At 48.8% G+C, this 11537-nt stretch overlaps 1 long non-coding RNA gene across 1 annotated transcript; it reads right to left on the bottom strand.

The window, feature by feature from the left end:
* Positions 1-5653: 5653 nt before the first annotated feature.
* LOC122379439 lies at positions 5654-8556 on the bottom strand. The gene is made up of 2 exons (XR_006256181.1): positions 8113-8556; positions 5654-6648 (listed from the first exon to the last, which is right to left on the bottom strand). It is a non-coding gene; the product is annotated as an uncharacterized LOC122379439 (long non-coding RNA).
* Between the last annotated feature and the right edge of the window lie 2981 nt (positions 8557-11537).

Below are 11537 nucleotides of genomic sequence, written 5' to 3'. Positions count from 1 at the left end.
CCCCTGCACGTGCGCACGTGCAGTAGCACCTTAACCGCAACACATGGGAATGCATTGCGTGGTGGGTGCCTACCTGTATGCCAAGTTTCAGCGAAATCGCCCCAGTAATTACCGAGTTATTAAAATGGGAACAAATTTTACACCTCTTATTGTTGTATTTTGCACGTGCACTGGGGGTGACCCACATGCATGGAGAGTATCCTGTTGTTGGTAGAAAGGATGCAGCTACCCTATAAAAATTACCGCAAGTCAATCGCCCAAGCGGCTGCTGAGATATGAGCCTCTCAAAATCACTACTTTTGTAAAACAGCTTGAACACCCTTGACTTTTCACGTGGCACGTGCCACGACGGTCACTGAGATGTATCAAAAGTAGTCAATTACGGGTTAGAAGGGATGGGGCTACCCAGCAAAAAAGACCGCAGGCCAATCGGTCCAGCGGCTGCTGAGATATAAGCCTCTCAAAAGCGTTACAGGCCGGGCCGGGCCGGGCCGGGCCGCTCATACTGAGATTTTTTCCGTTATATTGAAAAAGACTCGCTTCGCTCGCTGCGCTCGCTCGCTCGTAATAATAATGAAATAGTAATGAAATAGTTTTGTTTTTATTTAAATCAGCAAGTGTGTCGATATATTTCGGGTACAACCCTTTATCAATCGCTACAATCGCTACTTGTAGCGATTGATAAAGGGTTGTACCCGAAATATATCGACATAGTTACTTGCTGATTTAAATAAAAATAAAACTACTTCATTACTATTTCAATATTATTTTTCTAACGTTGAGGCAGTGGCGCGGGAACTTCTTCAAGACTGGGGTGGGGGGGCTCAACCATAATAGAGATCAACCTAGGGTACCCCAAATCTAGTTTTCTCACCGGTTTAAGGCCACTTATTTTTAAGACCTTGGCCTTTTCAACGAAACAAAAGAAAAAAATGCAAAAAGTGAGGCATTCCATCTCAGCTAAATGAAGAAACTGCCGTTTTGGCAACCTGCAATAAAGGTTTTAACCCTCGCCGGCCGAGGGGGGGGGGGGCGGGTGCCGCCCCCCCCATAGGGTTTTTTCGCGATAGCTCCGAACACGCTGGCGATAGAGAGCTGAAACTTGGCATACCTGACCTTTGATCCAAGCCGGATCTTTTGACACCAACCGCATTTTTGGGTCAGGTCAGGTCACTGACCTATGACGTCATAAGTGAACCTCTGCACGGTCTTCAGATGTCGCAACTTCGCAACGCCCTCACTGCCAGAGGAGATGTCACAGGGAAATGAAACTTGCAGGATCTAGTATCCATTATGAGTCCCACTACTTGTATATCTCGGATTTTTCCTAAAGGTCATATGAGGTCAGGTCATTTTCGTGACCTCACCATTATAAGTCAATGGGGAAAATTTCAAACTGCTATTCTGGCGCCGGGAACGATCTCCAACTATCTCAAGCACACAGAATCGTGATCTGATGCACTCCTTGCAAGGTTAGATGCGTCACTTTTGCAATGTTGACCTTGCGTGACGTCATTTATCACGTCATCAAGGTCATATTAGTTTTTCGTCAATAACTCTTGATCAAATTGAGCTAGCGAGTCGGGAAAGCCACCAATGGACTCAGGAAGACCTACCGAATCGAATGATATGCGACATGACCCCTTTTGACCAACTTCGTGACCTGGGGGTGCTGACCTGACCTTGACCTGAGGTCAACACCCCAAATTGACCTGACCCGGACAAAAAGTATATCATTCGACGCGCCTGAGCGAGACGAACACGATGCTGCCAAAATCGGCGCTCTGCGGCCGTTTTTTGCGAAGTTATTCACCAAAAACTGAACCGTACCTTGGGGCACTTGACCTGACCTCAGAGGTCACCGGTTGACCTAGGACCTTAAAATCGGGTACCAATCTCTGCGTCTCGTAACGGCGCACACGCTCGTTTTTTCCGCGACGCGCTAGCTCCACTAGGGGCGAAACGGCGAGGGGGGGGTCGTACCCGCCCCCCCCCCCCCTCGGCCGGCGCGTATGTAGAAAACCAATAGGTCCGGCGAGGGTTAATTTACCATTGAGTTGCCGAGCCAGTGAAAGAGGTGGCTTTTTCACTTACATGCTTTCTTCCTTTGTGACCCACAACCCTAATTTTGGGAGGACAAGCTGCCCCAACGGTTCCTGAATCCTGACCTCATGAAAAGTTGTGGGGCACCGCCCCCAGGCCACGGCCCCAGAGTTGGAGGGGCTCAGCCCCCGCTAGCCCCCCACCCCTCCCCCCCGGTTCCCGCGCCATTGCGTTGAGGATAATTGGTCAATGTTCTCTTTCATTCTAATAAAGCAATAAAGAACTTATCTCCAATGCTTATTAAAAATCGTAATTGTCTTCGGCGTCGCCCGCAAAAATTCATCGCTACTGAAAACAGTAGCATCCAACCGTCACCTTCAGCCGCGTTTGAACCACACCAAACCTGCCCCAATGGCTTCCCATCCATCACTTTTCGCAGCCAAGAACGGCCGATTTCGGTGGCCGCCCCTCACGGCATCAATTCTCACAGCATCGCACATTGTCAGATGACTTTAGTTCACCATAACATTAGTTCACTGCTCAATCAACGCCCAGCGAACCCCCGACTCTCCGCTCCCAGGTACGTCCAATGACGCTCCCACGTCACTCTGACGTCGTCGTCTGCGTCACGGCGCGTTACGCTGCGTGACTAAGTGACGCTAGGCGCGTTATGGACCGCCATGAGAAGCGTTTCGATGCGCTACGACGTACGTACACCAAGCGATGCGAGCCGTTCCGCTGCATTACGCCTGGATACTAGTACCCGGGCTGGCGGCAAAAGTCGAGCCGTGACGCCATTTACACCTTGCTCCCATTTAATGACGTCACGGTCATCGGACTGACGTCACACGGAGGCAAGCTATGTTCCCAGCAGTCAGAGGTGATGACGCTGACACGCATGAAATTGAAGACCTGTAGCCGTGGCACAGCATCTGGTAGCCAAAATAGAAAGCTATTAGCACTTAAACTGAATGTTTTTTAACTCCCAGGTGAAATAAATGAATTTCATGCTATTTTTAAGCACTTGGCTATGACAAAAACCCTGGTAATTGCATGCAGGCACACCACGTCGGAAGTGTGAGAAACATTAAAACAATTCAAGGCTATAATTGTGCTATTTTTATACCCATGAAGTGTTAGATGAAGCAGATTGGTTTTAAAGCACTGGGAGACATTTATATGATTTAGACCAGCGGCTATTGCAAACCCATCATTATTTCTTCCCCTCCAGCAGAGCACGCGATTTGGGTCTCAGACTATTCGAGCACTCGTAAAATGCTACGTTATCTGGTCAATACACATCCTCAGTAACCGGAATATCAGCACATGCAGCACAAGAGGCAAGCACTTTGCTCAGTCAATGGCGTGCTGGTTTACGAATGCTACAGCACTGGCATTTGAACATAACAATCGCCATATGTGGGTTACATGAAGCTTAGGTGCATGCACCACGAAACCAATAATCGCAGCACTAGCTATTCCCAAACTGTACAGCCTTGTCCGATTGGTTATAAAACCAACGAGCAGCTACATTCGAACACGATCGTAGTTTTCTGCTCCATAAATAACTACACAGCGCATTTCAATATTAATCTGATAAACTCCGCTTGGCCTGTTTTAGGTTTAAGTGTCATGCTCGACCAGTTAGAGTCGGGTTACGAGCATGGAGGCGTCTATTTATAGCTTTACCAGCATGCCGCTCCTACAGCGGTAGTTGCCGGAAAGTCACGAGCTGGGGTCGACCGGGCGACTTCGGGGAGCGCGCCCGGTCACAGGAACTGTTGACCGGATGCGGGGACACGTCCGTTCAGAGGACTTCCTCTCAGCTGACAGAGCGGGTTTCTGGAGAGGCACCATGACACACTGACGACTACGCTGGACGGGTATGTTCATCGAGCTGACAAGAATATAATATCCTGAAGAAGGGGTATGAAATGCATAAGGTAAGCAACTGTGCACATTGAATATCACAAAAAAATAATAATAACATTAAGCCTAGGCGAAGCATTACCAATTTGAAATGGGCTCCCAAAAATATATGAATAGCTGGCAACATATTCGAACTTTATAATGAGGCCACGTTTTTTTAGCTTCATTTAAGGTTATTCAATGCTACTAATTTTATATGATGCCATGTTTCTTTGAGCATGATTGTTATCAATAAAACGTTGAAATTGACCCTATGCTTATAATATCAGAGAAACTAATGAAAATAACTCCAGAATATAGGTATTTCGAATCCGTTTCCTTTTAAGTGGTCAGTGGCGTATCCAGGGGGGAGGCCAAGAGGCCATGGCCTCCCCCTTTGGGATCAGACATGCAAGTGGGCCCTTTGGGTCTCTTGAGTGCAGTGACGTACCCAAGGGGGCCTCGGGGGCCCCTGAGGTCCAAGGATAACTCAGGGGGACCAGCATGACGAAGGCGTTTTGGGTCTCCCTGCCTTAATTCCAGTACCAGACAGAACGTCTTTTACTCGGAAGAAAAACTAATACCAAAGAGCGATATCTATCACAGTGACGAACACAGAGGGCCCCTAACTACCTGAGAGCCCCTGGCTACCTGAGGGGCCCCTGGTTACCTGAGGGTCCCCCTGGTCACCTGAGGAGCCCCTGGTTATCTGACGAGCCCCTAGTTACCTGAGGGGCCCCTGGTTATCTGAGGGGCCCCTGGTTGTCTGAGAGGTTCCTGGTTGTCTAAGGGACCCCTGGCTATCCGAGGGGCCCCTGGTCACCTGAGGGGCCCCTGGTTATCTGAGGGGGCCTGGTTACCTGAGTGCCCCTGGTCACGGGACCCCTGTTTACCTGAGGGGCCCCTGGTTACCCGAGGGGCCTCTGGTTACCTAAGGGGCCCCTGGTTATCTGAGGGGCCCCTAGTTACCCATGGGCCCCTGACCACTGGATGGCCCCTGGCCAGTCATCTGAAGAAGTCCTGGTCACCTGAGGGGCCATGTTTACCCGGGGAGTACCTCTTGCAGTCACATGAAGGCCCTTAGTTGCCCGAGGAGCCCCTGGTATAACTGGCCCCTGATTATCAGAGGGTCCCCTGGTCACGGTAACCTGGTGGGCCCCTGATCAATTGAAAAGCCCCTGCAGTCACCTGGGAGGCCCCTGATTACCTAAAGGGCCCCTGATCACTTGGATTCAATGGCATAGCCAGCACTGAGAAACACTCAAGCCTATCCATGGTTCTCGGAGACCATGCAGGGGTCGTTCTGGTCTTGTATGAGAGCCTCAATTGGGGAGAACTTTGTTTACAGTTGTTGGTCTCCAGTTTGGTAAAGTTCTCAGGTTTTTCCCGTAACGTTCTCGAGTGAGAATGGTGTGCTATCTTGAACGAGAACTTTGCCCGGATAAGGCACTCTTATACTGCGGGATGATCTCCCATGAGAACCTTTACCAGGTCATGAGATCATAAACGAACACAATTCCCGCTCATAATATGATCCTGTATGGTCTCCGAGAACTTTACAACTTAAGAGCGCCGGCTTTCCTGGCACGGCATTCGCGCTCACGACCCATTCCCCCCTCTCCCCTCCCTGTAGAGCGCCAGCTTTTCATGGCACAGCATCCGCGTTCTCGATCCTTCCCATTCCCTCCATGCACAAACAAGGTAAAGAACAGGCATGTATATTTATTGTGTCAGATGTCAAAAAACTCACTCTGGAACAGAACATGCGATGCAGTCATTCGATGCGAACATTTTGTTTCAAAAGCTGCCCAAACCCTTTCGCGTGCCGCCCCAGTCAGTACCGACCGGCGTGCTGAGTTTCAACTGAGTCGTTTAGCAAGAGACCATAATATCTCCCGGTGCACGACAGCTCAGTCCCTTTACTTTACTTTTAACACGGAATGCAGGTAAGTGCAAAAATGCATGTCAAGCGGCGTTCCCCACGGTCCACAGACTGTGCGAACGATGTACAATTCAAACACTGTTAAGTACAGGCACGTACAATAGTTACACAGGCACAGACATTAAAAAGTTAATACAGGTAAAATGTATGGGCTGGCATGTGAACACTACCGACGGCAGTCCATGTGAGACCGAAGTCTAGCCATAGGAGCGGCGGAGGCGACGACAGCCGGTTGGCCGCTCTAGACAGCTTGCGCAGCTGGTAGCTGCATCTGGCTGGGGAGGAGCTACTCCAGCATGGCAGCCTGCTGACTGCTGAACCATGAGCGCCATCAGACGCTCCAGCTGCTCGTTGTCTCCCATCACCGGTACGAGCGATCCGACACGACGGTGTTAACTTATGTGCGTCTCTGAATCGGTGTCGCGCACAGGGTCAATCTCACTCGCGTACTGGCCACGCATATTATCGATTACACCACTATTTCACTATTTCACTGTGGCCGGACCGTCTCGGCGAACACGCCTCACCTCACCTCGCGGCACTCAGCTGTGTTGACACCAGCGCCGCTCGGACGATACTGACCCTCGGCCGCTCGGCCCGGCCCGGCCGGTCAAGGTCGTTCAAGGTCACGGCTGTCAAGGCGCGACACGCGTGACCCAGGCCAGGACACAACAGGGACATTTTGGCGCTGTGCCCGATGAGTTGCCTCACTTCGGTGTCCAACATTGAGAGCATCGTCTCTACGGCTTCTTGCTCTGAAAGGGAGAGTAAGACAAATATTAGAGAAACGGCAGAAACGCTTAACCCGCGCCCTGGTGGGGTCTGTTTATAACGCGACCTGGTGGGGGGGGGGCTATTTTTTTCCCCCCCCTCGTATCTCCGAAACTACTGGACGGATCCGCAAAATTCAAACGGCGTTCGAAAGGCCTGTCAAATTTGTCGAAGGAAACCAAATTTCATTGACCTCGGGGTCACCGATGACGTCACAGGTCAGGTCAAAGATGAACTGTTTCACCGTTCACGGGTCTTCTAGGGAATGCGCAATAACACCGAGGAAAACGCATTTTGTCGAGAATCAGCGATAGGGCGTCAGTTGCCTAGTAGATATGTTGCTATTAGAGGTCACTGACAATACCAGGTCACGTCACAGGTCAGGTCACCAAGGGTCACAGGTCAGGTCACATGAGCCCAACTTTACTAAGGTTGTGTGATGCATGTTTTATGGCCAATTTTTCATTTCCAACTCAATGGTGTTGGTTATAAGACTATCAGGTACGGCTTAGGTCACTTTTTGGTGAAGTTCAGGTCAAGGTCAGGTCAAAGTCAGGCCAAAAAAGGTCAAATTTTAAAGTTGATATTTTTGCATAAAATGGGTATTGATTCGATGCAGCTCGTCACGGGGAGTCTAATGGTGGTCTTTGTTTTGCGCTACGGGGTCTGGAATTGCTAAAAATTGAGTTTGAAAATTTGACGTCATCAATTTTGAACAGTTTTTTCGCTATAACTTCGCCAAAAAAAAGAGGTATCAATCTCAAATTTGGTATGTGGATGGAAGGCGGTAAGGACTATCACATATATTCCGGTTTTTGCGAAATTCAAAAAACTTTTTGGATTTTTCGATCATTATATCCAAAAAAATTATTTTTTGATTTTTGGGGGTCAAAATCCAAAAATTTCAAAAATCCGAGATAGCAGTTTTGTAGCCCTGTCAATTCTACAGCTTTTATGTCCTTAATCATTTTTCTGTATTTGCAAAGCTATAGGCCTGACAGCTCTTCCCGCGAAACCCTTTTTTGGGTCGAAAACGGCAGAACATGACGTCACTCTGACGTCATTTCCGGCCAACCTATCATAGCCTTTGGAAAAATTTTTGGTCACCATATGTAAAATTGATGTCCGGGAGGGTACTGAAAGTTTGGTGACGATCGGTGCAGCGGTTCTGGAGATATATCGAAAAGTCTGGAGGGGGGGCAAAAAATAGCCCCCCCCCCCCCCCCACCAGGTCGCGGGTTAATTTCTGAGCCATATCCTCAAAGCAAACGGATTGGTATTTAAGCAGATTTTGCTAACACTGGCAAACAGATGGCAATCGCAACCTATATCCCAAAAATGGGCAATGGCACACAGATTTTGCCACCTCCCAGAGTAGGTAATTACCTTTGCTGTGGTTACTTTCAAGCTGTTAAGTGCACACAAAGACATACAGAAAACAAACTCACCATGAGACGTTCGCGCTGTGCGCCAGACACCAACTCGCGAAAGGAACAACCACGCTGCCGGCAGCCTTCGCAGTGCTTTCGAGAAAGGAAGGACCGGAAGCACTGAGGCATTATAGAGATGTTCCTTAGGGATATCCATTTAAAGTGGTTTGAACTGTTAAAATCGATAAACATCGTGTCATATAGTAAGGCTCTTTTTCATTAAAAATTATTTCTTCTACTGACAAATACATGTTTTATTTTTATCAATAATTGCTATTTTCCTAAGCGAAAATGGAATCGCAGCACTTCAAACTGCTCTACTCTTAACACAGCGCCACCTACGCCTTTAGTTTCCTTCTGTGCTGACATCTGTCGTCAAAACACGTCAGCTGCGAGAACTATAAGGAAAAAAGTGAGAAGTTTACCATCCTTTCTGACCGAATGACTGCTGGTTCGAATCTCACCGCAAACCGACTGTTTGCGTTACACGGGTAGCTAGACAACTTCCAGTACTAAACTATCTCGGTCAAGACCAAATCCACTCCTGAAACCGAAGTGGAGACCATGCACAGTTCTCGGGAAAGACCAATTCCTCAAAGCGGCAAAATGGAAACCATCGAAGGTGCTCAGGTGAGTACTATCAGTATAAGTTCTAAAATGTGTTTCTCAGTGAGGGGACGAGGGGACACGTGTCCTTTATATGGTTTAGGGTCCCCTCGGGCCCGAGGGGCCCTACGGTGCCAATTGACAGAGGGTCCGCGCTGGCCACGCTTCAACTGGAAAGGAGTGAAAGGACACCATGGGGCTTTTGAGGACACGTCATGGGCTCTTATGTAGCCACACTTATCTCCAGAAGGGCCCCACCCCAGGTTCTGAAGGACCTTGCCGGCCTCTGAGGGTCCTTGAAGGCTAATGAGAGATCAGCTGTACGGGCCCCACACCTGTTTGTTATGCCCCCACGGCCCACACCAGTGTTTCTGAGGGCCCTCAGAATGGCGCCTGGGAGGGCCCTCATCGCCACCTCTAAGGGTCCCACACCAGCGCCTCTTAAAGGTAGTGTGCCACCTTTGAAAGATTTCCCATTTTATTTTTCCTAGGATAAGAAGCTTCTGTTTTTACCTAATATCGCAAAAAAAAAAAATCAAAACTGGGCCTAGAATAGTGCCTTTTTCGCCTAAAAGTTTTTCGGTTTTTAGATATGTATAACAACTGTAGTGGGCTCACCTGCAAACAGGCGTCGGGCAACAATCGCGAATGCGGCGCACTTGTGACAATAAGCAAAGGTCATTATAGTGTTACGACCATACGACGGACGGGAATGAGTTATCAGCTGTCTAATCGTAGACAACACAATGTCGAGCCTTTTAAACTGTAAGCCCGTATTGGTATTGTTTCTTTTATTTCGCTGTCGAACATTATTTATGGTTTGAAATATGATTTTATGTAAAATAATTGATATGAAAAAGCCGTCTTATAAGTTATGACCCCATTTCACCACACGCAAGTGGCAGAAATGACAATGATCAGCTGACGCATTTTTCTTGGCCGAAGTCAGAGCGCGCGGCCCGACGCACCACGCGTATTTGGAAATTCCGACCTCGACGAGCATCAGAAGCCACCTAACAGGCGTGTTCGAAACCGTAGGAGATGATGATGAACGGGTTTATCGAAACTTGATTGGATGAGCATATCGGTAATAGCGATTTCAGTGTGTGCATTTATTGTTCATAGTGGTGTGAAATGTGGTTGGGGTACGACCGACAACCCGTCGGGGCGAATTTCGCACTGGGGTACTCAAAATTTGAAGAATTTAAGACGTTTCCATGAGTTTTGAAGGTATGGATAAGTTCTAAAAATCCGGTTCTCCTTATCTGGGCCATTAACTCCATACGGTCCAAGAAAGCTGGCACACTACCTTTAACGGCCTGCATCGGCGGCTCTGAAGGGCCGCTCACAGGCGCCTCCGAGGGCCCTATACCAGCGCATCTAACGGCCACTTACCAGCGACTCTGAGGGCCTCTTACCGGCATCTGAGGTTCCCTTGCCGGCCTATGAAGAGCCACTAGTAACTTTCAGGGCCCCATACATGCCTATGACGGCCCCTACCAGCGTCTCTAAGCCCTAAGGCCGGCACCGTGTGGGCCCAACGGCGCCTGTGTGGGCCCCACACCAGCGCATCTGACGGCCTTTCACAGACACGTCTGAGGGACCAACACCGGCGACTCTGAGGGGCTCGCTCGTTTCGCTTCTTCATAAAAGACCGTGCATTTTATGCACATTGCTCAGGCAAAATGATACTTTATCTGCCAATTTTCCACATTTTCTCAGGGCTTAGACAGACAGACAGACAGGCAGACAGGCAGACAGTGAGACAGACAGACAGAGGGGCCCGTCCGCAAGGAGAACCGGACCCACTGTGCCCAATCCCCCGCCATCGAAATGTTCTGGATACGTCCCTGCCTGGGTTGTCAGTGGCCCCCAGGTAACCCGGGGCCCCTTCGAGAGCAGGTTGCCCCCTCCTGGGCGAAATCCTGGGTACGTACATGCTTGGGTGTCCCAAGAGAAACGGTCTTCAGGGCCTTATCCGAAGTACTGGCCCAAACTTAAATAAAGTCATTACGTCATTAAGTCATTAAATAAAGTCAACTACCTACGTCAAACTATCTTAATTTTGCCGTTTGATGGCCCTCAGAGGCCGGCGTAGGGCCCTCATAGGCCGTCTCAGGGCCCTCAGAGGCTGAGGCCGAGCCCCAGAGGCTAGCGTGGGGCCCTCAGAGGCCGCTTCGGCGGTCCTCCAGAAGCTTAGACTTGGGCGTGGGTGGGACCCTTTGACGCTGGCGTGGAACCCTAAGGAGCCAGCGCGCAGCCCTCTAAGGCCAGCCGGGGAGCCCTCTAAGGTCAGCGTGGGGCTCTTTAAGTCCATTGTGGGGCTTTCTAAGGGGGTTCCGGACAAAATATCGAAAAGCAAAATATCGAATAGCAAAATATCGAAGACAAATTATCGAAGTGGCAGAATATCGAAAGCAAAATATCGAATGCGCAAAATATCGAAATCGCAAAATATCGAACCGCAAAATATCGACATCGCAAAATATCGACATCGCAAAATATCGCATTGCATAATATCGATTTGCAAAATATCGAACTCGCAAAATATCGAATAGCATAATATCGAAAGCAAAATATCGAAACGCAAAATATCGAAAGACAAAATATTGAAAGACAAAATATCGAAAGACAAAACATCGAAAGACAAAATATCGAAAGACAAAATATCGAAAAGGCAAAATATCGAACGCAGAATATCGAAAAGACAAAATATCGAACGCAAAATATCGAACAGACAAAATATCGAAAGGCAAAATATCGAAAAGGCAAAATATGGAACGCTGAATATCGAAGACAAAATATCGAACGCAGAATATCGAAAAGACAAAATATCG

This window comes from Amphibalanus amphitrite, unplaced genomic scaffold (genome assembly GCF_019059575.1).
Source record: "Amphibalanus amphitrite isolate SeventyFive unplaced genomic scaffold, NRLGWU_Aamphi_draft 000078F_arrow, whole genome shotgun sequence".
Classification (NCBI taxonomy): domain Eukaryota; kingdom Metazoa; phylum Arthropoda; class Thecostraca; order Balanomorpha; family Balanidae; genus Amphibalanus; species Amphibalanus amphitrite.
This window is presented reverse-complemented; position numbering and strand designations above follow the sequence as displayed.